The sequence below is a fragment of the Rattus norvegicus genome, chromosome 3 (genome assembly GCF_021556685.1).
Source record: "Rattus norvegicus strain SHRSP/BbbUtx chromosome 3, alternate assembly SHRSP_T2T, whole genome shotgun sequence".
Taxonomy (NCBI): Eukaryota; Metazoa; Chordata; class Mammalia; order Rodentia; family Muridae; genus Rattus; species Rattus norvegicus.
In genome coordinates, this window is record NC_141536.1 from 3,465,605 (window position 1) to 3,482,740 (window position 17,136).

At 43.0% G+C, this 17,136-nt stretch overlaps 1 long non-coding RNA gene and 1 pseudogene across 2 annotated transcripts in view; one reads left to right on the forward strand and one right to left on the reverse strand.

Annotated features, from left to right (window-relative positions):
- Nid2-ps16 (nidogen 2, pseudogene 15) overlaps window positions 1-17,136 on the forward strand; it is a 1,080,338-nt pseudogene that overhangs the window by 799,624 nt on the left and 263,578 nt on the right.
- Window positions 1-17,136, reverse strand: part of LOC148006399 (uncharacterized) — a 39,084-nt gene that overhangs the window by 3,785 nt on the left and 18,163 nt on the right. The window contains exon 4 of the long non-coding RNA XR_015684150.1: window positions 12,189-12,469. This is a non-coding gene — a long non-coding RNA (uncharacterized LOC148006399). The remainder of the gene's footprint in view (window positions 1-12,188; window positions 12,470-17,136) is intronic.

The window sequence follows — 17,136 nt, forward strand, 5'->3', positions numbered from 1 at the left end:
CAGTTGATACTTTATGAGGCAGAAATCACTATAAGATGTAACTAAGCTAGCTTCTAAGGTATTGGAGATACAGTTATTATCTTGTATTATCTGGACAGGCTCAAAGTGAATTCTAGGGTCATGATAAGAAAAGAAGAGTGATAATCACACAACATGTAGTCAGTGGATCAGGGGAAGGAGCCATGATCCATGAGATGAAGACACATTTCACAAAACAAAAAGAAACAAAACAAACAATAAGAACAAACTCAGGAAAGGCAAAGAAACTAGAGCCTTCAGAGGAGGACAACGCTGCTAAAGCTGAACTTTATTCTAGTGGGAATCTTTCAGCTGCCTAATACCCAAAATGTTAATGGATGGATTTGTGTTGCTTTAGGCATCTAGTTCAAAGCAGAAATAGAGAGACTATTTCCCCCTTTCTCCTATGTATATAACAGTCCATCACAGGCCTGGAGAACAGTAAGAACATTGTATTCTTTGCCTGAAAGAAGTTTCCACAGCAGGTGACATCTGTTTAAAATAAACCATGTGCTCTCCTTTGTTCTTCTGAGGTCTGCAGTATTCATTGGGAAATCTTTCCACATCCTATTAAGCTAACTCTTGAATGTCAAACTTTTAACAAGCAAATATTCTTTTTGTAAAAAAAAAATGGAGTTCTACTTACAATTATGTATATTCTAACTGGGCAATATGACTGGCAAAGGCCTTAATTGAGGTTCATAATTCACACCTAGTGTATTATTAGGCCTTTGCTACACATTGGCATTTGTGAACATTGTACCATGACCCTGTTGTCTGCACAGCTTCTTGCAATTACTGTGATTACAAAGGACTTGTGAAAGCTGAGGTGACAAAGAATGGCATTCCACTCACCTGAGGGACACATCCTTTGCTCACACTAATCTAAATCCAGAAGAAAGGCTTCCAAGTCATCACATCTATCCACAGGAAACTGGTTAGCTGTTCTTATATTTTAGTGAGATACAAAGTAGTTAAGAATGGGGCGGGGGGGGGGGAAGGATTCCATTCAAATCCAAGAACACTCAGGAGCATGGCTCTGCTGATATTTTGAACTCTGGGGAATTCTATTCTGGGGAATTGGAAAAAATTATTATTTCTTTTCAAATTTTGAGTTATCCAGTTTATTGTACAGTTATCTTCTGCATAAAAAGCAGAAACCCTGATAACCTGAACTCAATTCCTTGAACCGATGTAGAGGTGGGAAATTATCAACTCCATAACTTTTCTTGGACTTCCACAGGCACCATGGTACATATCAATCTCTCTTTCTGTGTGTGTGTCTCTCTGTCTCTCTCTCTCTCTTCTTACACATATACATACACATACACATAAATATACACACTCTTGTGCATGCACGCGCGTGCTCACGCGCGCTCACACACACACACACACACACACACACACACAGTCACTCATGCTCACATTAAATTACCCAAAATGTAAGCTCTCAGCTGCTCCTGACACCAATCTCTTCTCTTTGCCATCATGGACTCTAACCTTCTGGAAACATCATCCTAATTTTATTTTTAATTTGCTTTGGCCATGGTGTCTTTCAAAGCAATAAAGAAGTAAATAATACATACTGTCATGTATTCAGTCTTTAATGGATCAAATGTTGCTGTGTGGCCAGTTGTTAATGTATACTTTAACTCCACTGTGTCCCAATAGCCCTAAGAAAGCAGTGCAACACAGATACCTACAGTGTCCAAACATAAGAAATAGTCTGACAAGACTTCCTAAAAGCTGCCTGCAAGCCAGTCTTCTCCTATCTGCCCTTGGAAGATGTTGAACTCTCAGCTTCTCCAGCCCTACATCTGTATGGACACTGTCCTGCCCCTGCCCTGATGATAATGGACTGAACCTCTGAACCTGTAAGCTGGCCCCACTTTTTCCTAAAAGCAGGAACCATAGAGGTTGGCAAGGAAAAAGACAATAGACAAATGGGTTCTGTCTTTGATTAGAGTACTGAGCACTCCTTGAAGGAGGAGATAGTGAAGATACACTATTTTACACCTATCCTGTGATCAAAAATTATTACACAGATCAATAAGGAGGCAACAGAGAATCATTGATAGAGTGTTTGCCTAGCACACACAAGGTCATGGTTTCCAGCATCAGTACTCAAAAGAATGGAAAGAAGGGAGGAAAATGGAGGAGGGTGTGGTTGAAACATTAGAAACTATAGCGTGTCAAATGACTATCTTTCCAGTATCTTTTTCTCCCTCAATGACCTGCTCCTCCTCACACTGTACATAGTGTACTAGTGAACGCTCATGAACAGATCATAAGCACAAAAAAACACATGGCAAACTATGGTTTGAAATCAGAGCAAGTCATAATGTGGGATGCCTCAGTAGGTATGGTTTCTAAAAGCAAAGATAGATCATCTTTGACTGGTCTGTTACTTTTTATCTAATACCTGTCTGCAATTTTCATGTCCTCTTTACATGGGTACATGGGTATGTTACTTGCTTCATCTTCTAGATTTTCCCAGCATTCTCTGCTGACTTAACAGTCAGCCTGTAAGAGAGGGTGTGTGCTCCTGGCACTGTTTGTTGCCAGCCAAGGCAGGCTGGTGTGCACACGTGTGTTCTTTCTTCACACTCAGGAGAGAGGAAAATGGACTCCCATTTTGGAGTGTTTTCCATAGAACTATCTGCAAAAGCAAACAGACTCTTAAAAATCCCTCTGGTGCATTTGTATCTTTGGGCTTTTGCAAGAAGGGGTGAGAAGGAAGAGAAAGGACGACTAACTGAGAAGGTTATTCTCATTCCCACTGCTGGCGAGGCGTTTGATTTCCTAAATATTAATCAAAATCACTCTTGATTATAGCAAAAACAACCTTTGCTATAATTTTAATGAAATTAATGAGAATATATGGTAATTCTGAGCAATCTTGCTCTAGAGATTAAAGAACAGCCTGCCAGGAAACATAGGAATAAAGCTTTAAGATCAAAATTTGCATAATTAAGTTTCTTCCCTACACTGCCCACCCCACCCCCAGCATCACTAGCTGTGCTAAGTTCTATGAAAAAAGATGTTTAAAGTCAGGTTGGCAAAGCCTGGGTTTCCCCCTGAGCCGGAACATCCTTTTCCAATACTGTTTTCGTGTTTTTAAAACTCATGCCTGCCAGACTAACAGATAGCCAATGACGATTGACCAAAATTCAGAGTGCAGAGGTTTTGAGCCCTCCTCTTAAATTCTTAAATGAAAAAAAAACTGCTTTCCTGCCACTTTGGTACCATACCAGTCTGTGTGTCCTGCTCTATGGAAGTGTCCTGCCAAGTCGTAGCCTAAGCAATGTATCAAAGCCCCAAATGGCAAGCATTGTTTAAGAATACCGGACAGGGGGCTGGGGATTTAGCTCAGTGGTAGAGCACTTGCCTAGCAAGCGCAAGGCCCTGGGTTCGGTCCCCAGCTCCGGAAAAAAAAAAAAGAAAGAAAAGAATACTGGACAGAAAGGCTCCCCCCTCCAGTACTACTCCCTCAACGGAGGCTGTGAAGGCCTCAGCCCAGTCTACCACGTGCCCCTCTATCAGCACAACTAACTTTGGTCCTTTCAGGAGGGTATGTGTTTGTTCCAAGAGTACAGACAAAGCAGTAACCGCCTGTTTCCTGAGAATGTAAGGACACTCAGGACAGTGCACACATTACAGGTATTTGTGCCCTTGGCCCCACCCTCAAAAAGATCTTTAACATTTCCAAAAATCCTGTAAAATGTCAACAGGCCCATTTCCCCCCTTCAATGAGTAGTTCTTGGCTTTGTGATAAGGCTATAGCTGAAAGGTTAACAGTCTTTGATCAGAGGGAACAGAAATCATCATTTTTCATTATATGCCTCTATACAAAGAAAAAGCAGAGAAGAGGAAAATGTCAGGAACAGCTGGCCCTGTTTACAGAGAACTTCAAGCTGGATGCCACACACATCTGTATAATTAAAACATTATGTCCTCAGGCATGCATGTCTGTATCCTTGGTCTGTCCAAACACCTGGGAAAGAGTAAAAAAAATAAAAAAAGAGCACATGGGTGTCCACAGACACTAGCTAGACACAGGAGGCATTCCAAAGTGCTTCTACCATGTTTCTGTGTTTCAGTCAACATTTATTAGTGATTCAAAGCTCTTCTTGAGTGAATTTGTTTTTCTGATTTAAGCCACTTCTGTTTCCCTGGAAGTTCCTCTTACTCTGAGGAAGGATGGAATGTGCCATGCTACTGAGAGTGTAACATGGTAGGAACACTTTAGAAACCCCCAGAAGTTTCTTAAGACATTAAACATATATGTGCTCCGTTAGTCAGGAATGCCCCTCCTTGGTCTCTCAGACATGTTTCATTTGTAATAAAAACAAAGCAACTCAAACACCTATTTTCAGGAGAAACACGTGGAATACGGAAAATTACCCAAGAATAATAAAAAGGGTGATGCTGGCCAATCACATATCACTTGTAACACTACTGAGCAGACAGCAACACAGCCATCTTCCATTGCATGACAAGCAGAAGTGCAGGATCACTGGGGCAGTCCAGTCTGCTGAAAGGAATACAAGAAGAAACAGGGTGGGGAGAGAGGAGAAGGAAAGAAGAGAGAAGTAATACTAGAGAAAGGTGAGGACAGGTCATCTCCTATGATGCAGTCCAGCTACGCAGTGGGCTATCAGTCAGGTGCAAAGGCACAGAGTCCTGAGCCATGCTGCAGCTAGAATGCACCTTGACAGCGTGTGCAACTGCAGTCTCTGTGCCTGGGATTATCTGATGGTAGGGACCAAGCAAGTTCTGAACCAAGTGAGGAACAGCCCAGCCCATCTCTCCACTTTCTGACTTCTAGTCTCGTGGCTGGGACAAACACTTGACAGAAGCAACTTACAGAGGAAGGCCTCACACTGACTCGAGTCTTAGAGGATAAAGTGCATCATGGTGAGGGAAGCCTAACAGAGTGGCTCGGTAAGGGACCACAGGAGTCAGCAGATGACATGTCTCACATCTTAGTGGATCAGGAGTTCTGCAGCTCCCATCTGCATCAGTGATGCCCTGTATAATGTGTGCTGAGAAGAAGGATGAGAAATGGCCAAGTATTCAGGGTGTGAGATGGAGAGAGGGAGGTCTTATGTCTTAAGGACCATAAATATACCAGGCTTCCAACCAAAACCTAAGTCTGACTGCCCAAGCACGAAACCAGCTGTGCACATGAGCACGAGGAACTGGGCACTACAATTCCAATGTCAGAAAAGCCTATTCTATTTCAAGCAGTCAAACGGGGTTAGGGAGACCTCTGAGTACCGTTACTGCTGCACAAGCATAAGAGCCTGAGTTCAGGTGTGCAGCAGCCATGTAAAGGCCAGATGTGGTGGTGCTCGGCTGTTAATCTAGCACTGGGTATGTGTTACCTGGCTTACAACCACCCGCACTCCAGTTCAAGGAGATCTGGCACCCTCCTCTGGCACTGCATTCGAGTGAAGCACTTACATATGAGCAGCCAAAACAGACACAAAAGTGCAAATAAATAAATACATTTTTTAAAGTAGAAAACAATTGAAGACACATGGTGTTGCCCTCTACCCATGACATGTATGCAGATGTCTTCAGAATTACTGAGCCACAGGACCTCAAAAGTTTACCAACATAACTACAGGCTCACAGAGTTGTAAGAAGAAACATAAGAGGTTTCTTGCGCTTTGCTCAGTTTCCTCCAAAAGTCACATTATGGCCAGACATAGTCTATCATCACAATAAAAATACTGAAATTCACACAACCATACACTGGGTTTAGACTTCCGCTGTTTTACCTTCGTTCATTGGAGAAGGTTTGCTCATCCATACTTTTGTCAAATGTGTCATGAGACCCCACCACAGTCCAGGCAAAGAACAGTTACATCACTATACTGGCCCCTTCTCCTCACCTCCGATTAACACACATACTTGTCTCTACCTCTCCTAGGTCTCCATCCACTACCCACCTCAGACCCCAAATGACCACTAATTTGCTTTCAGCCTCCATAGTGAGGTAATTCCAACAAAGTAATACTTGTGGCATCGTACTGCTTGAAGTGTTTAACACTGTCTGAGTCCATTCACCCCAACTGTGAAGCCATCTCTCCCAATGGAGTGCACCAAGTGATTGTTACAGTTCATTCCATTGTCTGGGACATATGCGTTCATTCCAGTACCAGGCAATTTCAAATAAAGCTGTTATGAAAATTCATGAATAAGAAGCCTGGTGAGGCAGAGAGCTACCATATAAAAGGAATCAGAGAATAAGAAGACACACAAACCATCTTCTTACTTCAAATTGCCCACTATGCCTGGTTCAAAACAAAATCACTATAGCTCTGTGCTTGTGAATGGAAAACTTGGTATTTATCTGTTCTTCCTTCCATTGAACTGAAAAACACCTACCCTCTTGCACATCCTAGGGATATAACAGTAAATAAAGCAGACCAAAAAACCTGTTTGTGTACGAATCATATATTCAACTGGACTTAATAGATAGTATTCTGTAACTATACATTTCAAAAACTTGGTCAAAACCAAGCATCCCGACACATTCCTAGGCTACACAGCAAAACAAAACATGGGAGGAGGAATGTAGCTCAGTCAGTAAAGTGTTCCCTGTCTCCCTGTCTCCATCTCTGTTTGTCTCTGTCTCTGTCTCTGTGTCTTTCTGTCTCTGTCTTTGTCTCTCTATCTTTGTCTCTATCTTTCTCCCTCTCTACCTCTCTCTTTCTCGTGTGTGTGTGTGTGTGTGTGTGTGTGTGTGTGTGCATGCGTGTATAGACTAGAGACTATGGGTCATCCATCATCAGAAGCTGTTCATGTTATACATGCACACACAAAACTTTAGAAAGTAGTTAAGGGTGTTGCTGCTAATTTCAGATGTATGAAAAAAAATCTTAAGTTTTCTCAGGCATCAATATTCATGAGTTAGAGAAATGGAGGAGGAGGAGGAAAAGATCCTATTCATAACAGGAATCTATACTATACAATGCTTGGCAACAGCCCTGTGAGAAATGAAAATGAATAAGATTATAAAATAAACCCAAAGTTAAAAGAATCACATAGATCACATTTGAATGGGAAATATCAATAATGTAAAAGAAAATTACATCTTTTAAGATTTTTTAAATTATGCATATAGGGGCCGAGGGGTTAAATCTGTATTAGTGCAGTCCCTACAGAGAGGGCCTTAGATCCTCTGGACCTGGAGCTGTGGTGGTTGTAAGTGACCTGACCGGGTGCTGGCAACTGATTTCCAGCATCTGCATGGCTGCTTATATCTGTAACTCCAGTGCCAGGAGATTGAACACCTTCCTGACCTCTGAAGGCGCAAAGCACCACATGATGCACATCCATGCATGTAGGAAAAATATTTCTAGTGATAAAATAGTAAAAAATAAATCTAAAACAATATTTTAAAGCCCAAGGTAGGCCAGGCATAGTGGGGCAGGCCTCCAGTGGCAGCACTGTAAACCCTAAGGCGGAGGATTGAGATTTCATGGCAGACTGAGCTACACAGGAAGATCTTCTCTAAAAAATAAAAAATCAATGGCAGTGGGGAGGAATCCTAATAGCATTTAAAACTTTGAAAATTTTATTCTCAGCTGTAAGTGGCAGAAACTTGCAGGCAAGTAGATCTCAAAAACAAAGCATAATTTTAGAAAGACAAGGTTGGGGCTGTGCATAGAGCTCAGAAGCATTGGCTAGTAAGCGACTATGCTAGGTTCAATCCCTTGTTTATATTATATTCTCTTGGTTTTGTTGTACTAGATTATAAACTGAGAGCAGAGAAAAATATTTTACATCCTTGTCTGTTAACACAAAGTCCATGACTTGATAAACAAAAGATACTGACTTTTTAAAATAAGTCAATAAAGAAATAAAGAAATATACTACTTAAGATTAGGGCAAACAATGGGAATGACTTGGATAGACAGACAGACAGACAGATCAATAGACAGATATTGTAATGATAATGAAAAAAATGAAAAAAATACAGCAAAGGAAACAGGAAAAAAGAGCATTGTGAGCAGGAACCAGGAGAAAATATACACAAGGAACTGAGCCAAAGGCTTGACCAGGCAATTCATTAAAGAAGAAACTATCTTAGACAACCCCGTAGTAATTGGAAGCATGTAAACTAAATATAATTACAAATAAATAATTATAATATAATTGTATAATAAATGTCTAAATATTGTGGGTTTAGATCATGATAAAGTTGACAAGTGCTGGCAAGGCCATTACACAATGGCTACTTTGGTACACTGCTGGTGGCCAGAACCAAAACAGCCACTTCAGGAGATAGTCGGGTATCACTTCATAACAATAAAGTGATAAACACTGTGCACAGCAGAAACCAGTCTCCTGAGTATAATTTTGCCAAAGGAAGCATCAAACTTTTTGGTCTTACAACCCTAGATGCTAAAACACTTGAAGACCTTCATGTGCTTTTTAAATATGGTTTCTGACTATTGATATTTATCATATGACAGGTTAAAATAGGTTTTAAAGGCATAAGAGAGAGTGCATCTTCCACTAGCCATCAAAGTACATTTTTTTAAAACTTTTGTTATAAAAGATTTTCAAATTAAACAACAAACAAACAACAACAAAACCAAAAATAAAATAAAAGTCATGATGCACTGAGACTGGCGAGACCTAACATCTACCCATCTCAGTGACTTGCTATACAGTTAGGACAGCCAAAGCTCACCAGAGTCCAGGGTAGGTCTGAGATGAGTGGAGCTGACACCAACCCACAAAGATGGCCCCTGACCTCAATTCTTCCAACACATCTGTACTAAGGCAGCAAGGAAAACAGAAAACCTTGGTGTTTGAGTATATTGAAATCAAGAGAGGGAACTATAAAAAAAAAAAAAAGAAAAACAACAACAACAAAAACACATCTGCAAGCTGTCTGAAACCTTTATCCTTGCATTTCAGAGCAGAAGCAGGAGGGGCTTATAAGTTCAAGACTAGCCTAACATACACACAGAGATCCTGTCTCTGAAAAACTCTGCCAAGGTCTAGGCTGTGTCTTGGCAGTAGTAGAGCACCTGCATGATATGTACAAGGCTCTCCTCCTTCCCAGCCCTAGAACCACACACATATAGAGATATCTCAAGAGTCATGAGATAGATATCTTTGTCAGTATCACTGGTGCTCCACCAGTAGAAATCTACTGCTTGGCACACACTGGACGCTCTCTGCAGTCGTCTTCAGGTTGCAAGGCAAGTGAGCAGGGTGCTGTACCTGCTGGGTAAATGCAAGAGATTATGTGCCAAACATCTTACACCACACAGGACAGCACCCACGTTTCCCTTGCTTACAAGATATCTACTGTCAATCAACCAACTTTCCTTTTCCTGTTATTGCCCCACCACTACTTCCTGGAACCCAGAACCTCGTATATGCTAGACAGGTTTCTCACACTATGCTATCCCAACCCACATACAAGTTCCAGGCTAAAATTCAAAGGCCTGGTGCTAAGGAACTGCTCTGCTGTCTGCATCTAGAAACAGGCAAACCTAAGTAACTTTTCTCTGTCATAAACAAGGGCCCCCAGGTTGCCCCAGCTCCTGATCTAGACTTCTGAAGACCGATGCTCTGCCAATTCCACTAAGGGAGCTGTTCCACTGGACATTATACTCTCTGTATGAAGTCTCAACCATAGAGAAAATTCTAGAAAAATCTTTGGATTCACCTATCTCACGCCCAACCCCAATGGAGAGGGAACGTGACAACCGACAATTGACAGACACATCATGGCCTCATTCAAAGTGCTAGAAATAAAGAGATGTGCAGGTCACCAAATACCTCTAATGGTCATTGCTACTCAAAGAACGAAAGGGACCAGCTTCATGCTAGAGGTATACAGTCACTGCCACTGGGAAGACTGGGGAGAACTTTAGGGGTGCAGCATTTCAGCAGGACCCTACAACTACAAAGGTTTGTGCCTGTTGAGAAACTGGGGCTAAAATTCATTGGACACTCCTCCACTTTCATGGTGGAATATGTACCGTGACCTAGACTCTCCACCATCCAATGGGACTTACAATGTGTAGAGTTCAATGAAAGCAACACTGTGTGACTGTGAAGGCCACAAAGGGCAGATATGCAGATGTATGGAAAAGTGGAGTCAAGGTTTCATATACCAGCGGGTAGCCTCTAATTGGCTGTGTGGTTGAGGCTAGCCTTGAAGTCCTGGTTCTCCTGCCTCCACCTCCTGAGTGTTGAGATTACAGACATTCACCAGAAATCCAATGGTGATCTTATATATACCTACTTTAGAACAACAAATCCTCAGTCACTGGACCTCTGAGAAGGCTACTGGGAGAGCTGAGTCTAGAATAAACAAAGGTTCAGGAGCCTCTGAGCCAGGCTTTTTGGGAACCCAAGAGCAGCAGAGGAACAACATTAAAAATGTACAAAGTGACAGTAGATATAAAGTTGGAAAAGCCAAACCATCAGGTAGGAAGCACAACTGGAGACAGGAAACTCAGTGTGTCTAGAAAGTCTACTCTCAGAACCCAGTGAAGCTCCTGGCTTCAGGCCCCTCTGAGCAGCCTTTTCGTTGTCATCTCACACTGTGACCCTTCAACACCATTTCTCACGCTGTGGAGACCCCCAACCATAACTTTATTTTTGTTGCTACCCACAAATATCCATTCAAGTGGCTTCTGTACACTTGATACAGGTACCTGGTGTCTGTCTTGTACTGGAAAATGAAGACATGGCCTATACCACCAAAGGAGGGGCTGAAAACTTATCAAACGTCTCAAGAATGAGGCTCTAGACCCTGTGGAGGACTAGCTGACAAAATGACCCCAGTACCACTGAGGGAAAGAAAATTCTCCCTGTCCTCATGATGCCCAATTCCCAGGACTGATGAAGGCACTCAAGGAGCTTGAAGCCAATCCCATACTCTTTCTGGGGCACATGTATAAAGCTTGATACCCCCAAATCAGTGCACAAATTCCTGTTAGGAACCCAGCCTGTCCACTCAGTATAATTAGCACCGGGGTCATTGTGCTCTTACCCACAATTATGTACACGTTATTCTGGTTGGCTGTTTGCTGAGGGGAGTCTAGCCCCAAATTCAAGATCCTCCTGACTCAGCTCCTGGAGCACTGAGATTAAAAGGCATGTGTCACCATGAAGGGTATAATTAGGAAAGCATTTTTTTCTATTGGACATGATGTGGTATTTTGGATTCCTTTCCTTTCCGTAGGCTAGTGTGGACCTCATCACGTAATCTAGACTGCTCTCAAACTTACAGCAATCCTTCTGCATCATCCCCAAATGCTGAGATTACAGACATAGGCCATCACATCCAGCTTACCTTTTAAAAAACTTACATTTATCTACTCATTCCTTTCTTTTTCTGGGACTGAAGATAGAACCTAGGGCCTTGCACATGCTAAATATATATTCTACCTGACAATGAGCGACATCTTCAGCCTTTGGGGATTATTTTAAATGGATATAGAGTTCACATAACACAAGTCACCCTTTCAATGTGTCTAATTCAATGATTTTTATTATACTTTAAGAACATACAGCATTACGTTTCTCTATTTCTAGAAGGTTTTTATTACTTCCCAAAGCCTTTGCCCTTTAAGCTGTCACTTGCCATCATCCCCTTCCCCCTTTTTGTTTGTATAGGTGTGAGATCTCTGACCATTTCATGTAAACAACACTGTCAGGATTTGCAAAGTGTATTTATTAAAATGTTGCTGGGAACATCGAAGAAGTAAGATTAATTTGTACTAATCTGAAAGTGGCTACTGGAAGGTAGGTCCTGTGCTGAGCACTTTAGACACATTTATTTAATCCTGATAACTGCCACACCAGGAGAAAAGGGCCATCAGCCCCATGGTATTACTGAAGAAACGAATAGTAATGTCCCCAAAAGGTTGCTAAAGCCTTTGGAGCTACATGTTGCTTACGTAGGACCAACAGTCCTACTGTTACTGACCAGTTCTTTTATTTTATTTTAAAACTTAACATATAAAGTAATGGGCTTCATTATGACATTTCATACTCCACTCATGCTCACTGTCCCCATTATCCACTACTTAGTCTCCCTTCTGATTTCACATCTGAGAAAAAGGTTCTATTTATCTTTTCCCTATTAACCTCCTCTTTTTCTTGCCACATTACTACTCCCTTACCTCTTCTCAACAGTCCTGCTTTATCTTCATGTCTTATGCATATAAATATATACATGGATCCACATATAGACTTAGCACATGAGGGGAAAAACTTGGGTATTTGTTTTTCGGGGTGACGTGTTTTACTTAACATGATCATATCCAGTTCTATCCATTTTCCAGCAAGGAATATAACTTTTTCTTTCACAGATGAATGAAATCCATTGTGAGGCTGGTAAAATGGTTCAGTAGGTAGAGGCACTTGCCATCAAGCCTGATAACCTGAGTTTGATCCTTGGGACCTGTAGGGTGGAAGAAGACAATCAACTAAAGAAACTTGTCCTTTGACTTCCATGTGTACCCTACAGTGTGGCTAGACATATATACCCCAATAGTAAAATAATAATAAAAAGAATGATAATGATAATCATCTCAAAACTCCATTATGTACATGTATGTACCACATTGTCATTAGCTACCTGTCAACTTCTGGGAGTCTAGACTGGTTCCATACCCTGGCTATTGGGAATAATCACAAACATGGTGCACAGCTATCTTCATGGTCCGTTGACTTAAGGTCCTTTAGGTACATGCACAGGAGTGGTGAAGCTGAATCATATGGGAGTTCTATTCACAGGTTTTGAGGAACCGCATACTAATTTCCACAGTGGCTGCCCCAATCTTGAGTAAGCCGCCCCCACCCCATCCTCATCAACACCATTCTAAGCTCAAGCAATTTCAATTTGCATTTCCCCAAAGACCTAGGATATTGAACATTTCCTCAAATATTTATTAGCTATTTATAGTTTGTCCATTGAGAGCTGTCTATCTGATTGGATGGTCCTGACTATGGCAAGATAGAATTGCAAAGCAGTTTGAAAAAACTCACTATGTACATTGAGTGTCAAGCAGATAACTGTGGCAACCTTCCCAGGTTGGTGCATGGCATACATGTGTGTGATGCACCTGTCCTCAGAAGATGTTTCAGAAGTGGTAGAACACATTAACATTAACTCCCCTTGGTCTCTATAGAGTGATGTTTTCATCACCCTTTCAACTTTTCAGAGCTAAAATGTGTTGCTACTTCCTAGCGCCTGGAGGGACATTGGAACCCTCCAGGAGTGCCAAGGTGCTTCTGGAACCTTTTGCATGCCTTCTAGAGTTGTTCAGGTACAACCCATTACTGAGGACCAGGAACAAGAATAAAGGGACACTGGGGCAGAGCTCCCTGGACCCTGCTACAGAAAAATTAGGTCCCTACCTTTAAAGCAAAGATACTTCTGGTTCAGTATTCTTAGGTCAAACGAAACAAAACAAAAAGGTCAGAGAGTGGCGTTCTTATCTGGTTGAACCCTGCCATTCTTTCTGACCTGTAGCCACAGTCCCCTTACTTGGAAGTGAGGATATCTAACCTAAAGAGTTGTAGTGTTGATTCAAAACAAGATGCATGTCAGACATGGTGGCACATAAGTGTAACTCCATGTCTCAGGTGGGAGAGGCAAGAGAATCAGGAATCTAAGCCTAGGTCTCAGGAAGCAGAGGCAGGAGGATCAAGAGTTCAAGGCCAGCTTTGAACACATAGCAAATTTGAGACTCTATCTTTTAAAAAAAAGAAAGGAAGCAAACAAGGATGGAAGGCATATGATGGGCACAAAATACACCCAGGGAGTAGTACTTGATCTAAGATGGACACATTCCTGGACCAGAGACATCTTTTGCGATTATTACTCATTATATGGACTGATTGAACGGGTTTAGAGAACTCATTTTCAAAAAGCCACAGAAGGTTAGAAGTGGGGCAGCCTCCAGGTCTAAATGAATTATGCCGCATATTTAAAGATGGTGACTGTGGAGTCACAGAAGCCTGGGAGCAAACCCTAGCTGCCAATTATTCACTGTATGACTTCCCCTCTACCAGCTTCCCCCATCTCTCTCACTTCAAAGCAGGAAAACCTAAGGGCATCCACAGTCTAGTTTCAAAACCTCCATGCTATAAGACGCAATTATCTACCATGCACAGGGCTTTGCGATTCAACTCAGCAAAGCAAAAACAATTGACATTTACAGTCTCAGGCATCGCCCGCAGTGTTTGGGACACAAAGCTCAAGGATAAGGTGTGCTACTGGATACTTTTCTCTACAAAAGGACACTAGACAATAAAAATTTTATCCCCAAAGGGAGACTAAAATCATGAGCCACTCTTTATCCCTGTGATTGTTTGCTTTCTTCCCTCCTTAGCAGTCCATGACATAGATCTGACGTTTATGCTGGGTTTCTTCCTCTACCATATTGTCATCGCAGAGATACAAGTGTTGGCTGTCTTCACCCTCTGCAGCATCAGTTCTTAGAACCCAGAACCCAGACTGGCCATCTCTCTGTAGCTCACTGAAAGGTTCTTGTACCAACACCAAAGGAATTGCCTTAAGAAAACCATTTCTGCATTCATTCATTCATTCATTCATTCATTCATTCATTCATTCATTCATTTATCATAATGACCTGGGCAAGGAGTTCTCTTTCCCAGTGTTCCTTATATGTGACATAAACCTTGCTAGAAGTCAGTGCTAAGGCCAAGTTTGGTTTGCCTAAGCCTATGTTTCTCACTGGTTGGGTTTGCCTTCATTTTTAGAAAGCTCAAAGCATAATGCTGCTTTGAATCAACTACAATTGCAGTGTTTTCTTGAAGCCATTTTTCCCCTCCTGATGTGGAGACCGGACATAATAAATGAAAGAACACTCTGCTGGTCCATGCTTAAGATTGTATTTATCATAAGAAGACACTACTCAGACTTGAATGTGCCTGCAAATTCCTGGGGATCTGATTACTATGCTAAATAGGTCATTGAATCTGACACAGTAACTCAGGAGCTACTGCATTTCTAACCTTAGACCCCAGGTGATGCCACTTAGGGCCTGGTCTATAAATTGAGTTGCACAAGGTGAAAGAAACGTGTTCCCTTGATTCAGCACAATTTCTGTGTCCACCTCCTCCACAAAATATGACCAGAGTCTCTAGAAGTGTAGGGACAGACACCAAAAGCACGTAAGATGCTGTTAAGAAGTACAAGTCACCCCCACCCTAATTTCCCTTTGTTGCTCTACTAACCCTCCGAGTTCCCGATGAAAGTGGCTAGAGAGTCTCCTGGGAAGCTCTCCAGATGCTTTTGCTGCAGGTGGCCTCAAGGCCAATTTTCAAAATGACTGCTTTTTCCAAGGTTTTTCCCAAGGTACACTGCTGGAGACAGCTGTTATCACTAATACTTGGCTAGGATTTTAACATCCTAGTGTTTTCATACCAGCCCTAAGAAGGTCCCATCCCTCATCTTCAATTCAGAGTTGGTTCAGTTCCAGAAAATCTTAGACCCTCACCCCTAGGCCCAGAGCAGCCAGGTCTCCCTATTCCTACCCCGATGCCACACCTCAGGCCAGCCAGGTAGAGACAAAGTCGCTCATGAACAGAGCGACCCCCAGGCACCAGGGCGGGGTCCCCGGGTGCCCCAGCCCTCACTCACCTTACCTGTCTGGACCAGGATGGCCAAGGAGAAAACGAGGTAAAGGAGGAGAGCAGTGAGCCTAGCCACCATGGCTGGGAGCAAGTGCAGGGCCCCAGAGGAGGACAGCTATCCCAGGAGGGCCTGAGAGGTGGGTGGGGAGGAGGGGCTGGAGAGGAGGAGCCTATCACAGCTGCAGGACCCCACCAACAGCTAGAACCACTTGAGCAGCTTGGCAGCAGTCTGGAGGTGGGACATAGGGGGGGGGCGGAGGCGGGGCTAACAGACACCCTTGGGTCGCCTGATCCGGATTGGGTGGTGTGTCTACTTGCTGCCCACAGAACCCTCCCCTTCCTGCGTCACTATGGGAATGTCAGAAGAGGCCTGCGAGTATCAGAAGCCAGGGGGTGAGAAACAGCAGTGGAGACTGTGCTCAGAAATGGCCACCTGTGAGACCACCACACCCTGGCCCAGAGCTTTCGACCTGGCCACACCTTCCTCCTCTACTTCAGTTCTCCCAGCTGCGAGGACCCCAGCACCTCAGCAGCGCTTGCTACTCCAGGTTGAACTGGTCTGTTTGTGTAGCTGCTGGGAACCAGGTGGAAGCTGAGGATCAGGGCAGGCAACAGGGAGGGTGAGCTCAGTCCAGAGTAAAAGCTGTAGGGAACAGTTCCTGATGCTTGAGTTAGGGATGGCCTTAGTGAAGGGAAAGTTCACAGCTGCTCAGTCTACTGAGACTAACAAGTGCGCTGCAGCCTTTCCCCATGAATCTCTCTCTCTCTCTCTCTCTCTCTCTCTCTCTCTCTCTCTCTCTCTCTCTCTCTCTCTCTCTCTCTCTCTCTCTCTCTGCAAGTGGAGTCCACCTCCCTGGCAGTGAGAATGCAGATACTCTCTGCTGTGACAACCAAAAACCTACTGCAGCCTGGAATTGAAAGCTCCCAATATGAACAGGGCTGCAGCCAGCTCTCAGGACAAAGAAACACTGCTCAGGGTGGCAGCATGGAACCTGTCTATACCATCATGCTGCATAAGCTGCCCTGGGGCCACTTCAGAGCACCTCTCCTATTCCTATTCCTATGGGGCCTATACAACACATATACATATGCACAGGCAGGCAGGCAGGCGTGCACAGACACACACACAAACACAGACACACACACACACACACACACACACACACACACACACACACACACGCATGCACACACACCCTAATGAAAACAATACTAAAAAGAAGAGAAATTTTCTGAGCCTTTAACAAAATCCTAATTCCCTGACTCAGCAAACCAAATCCTATATGCTTAAAGGGGAAGTTAAAATTTATTGAGAAGGGTGCTCTCTACTCAGAAAATAAGGTTCAAACAGCATCAGTCTTCAAACTACACAACAGAGCTGCAGGGGAACTCAAGCCCATCCACTACCAGAAGCTGCGCATTTCCTACCTTGAGCTGGTACTAGAAGGTCTCAGCCCCATGTCA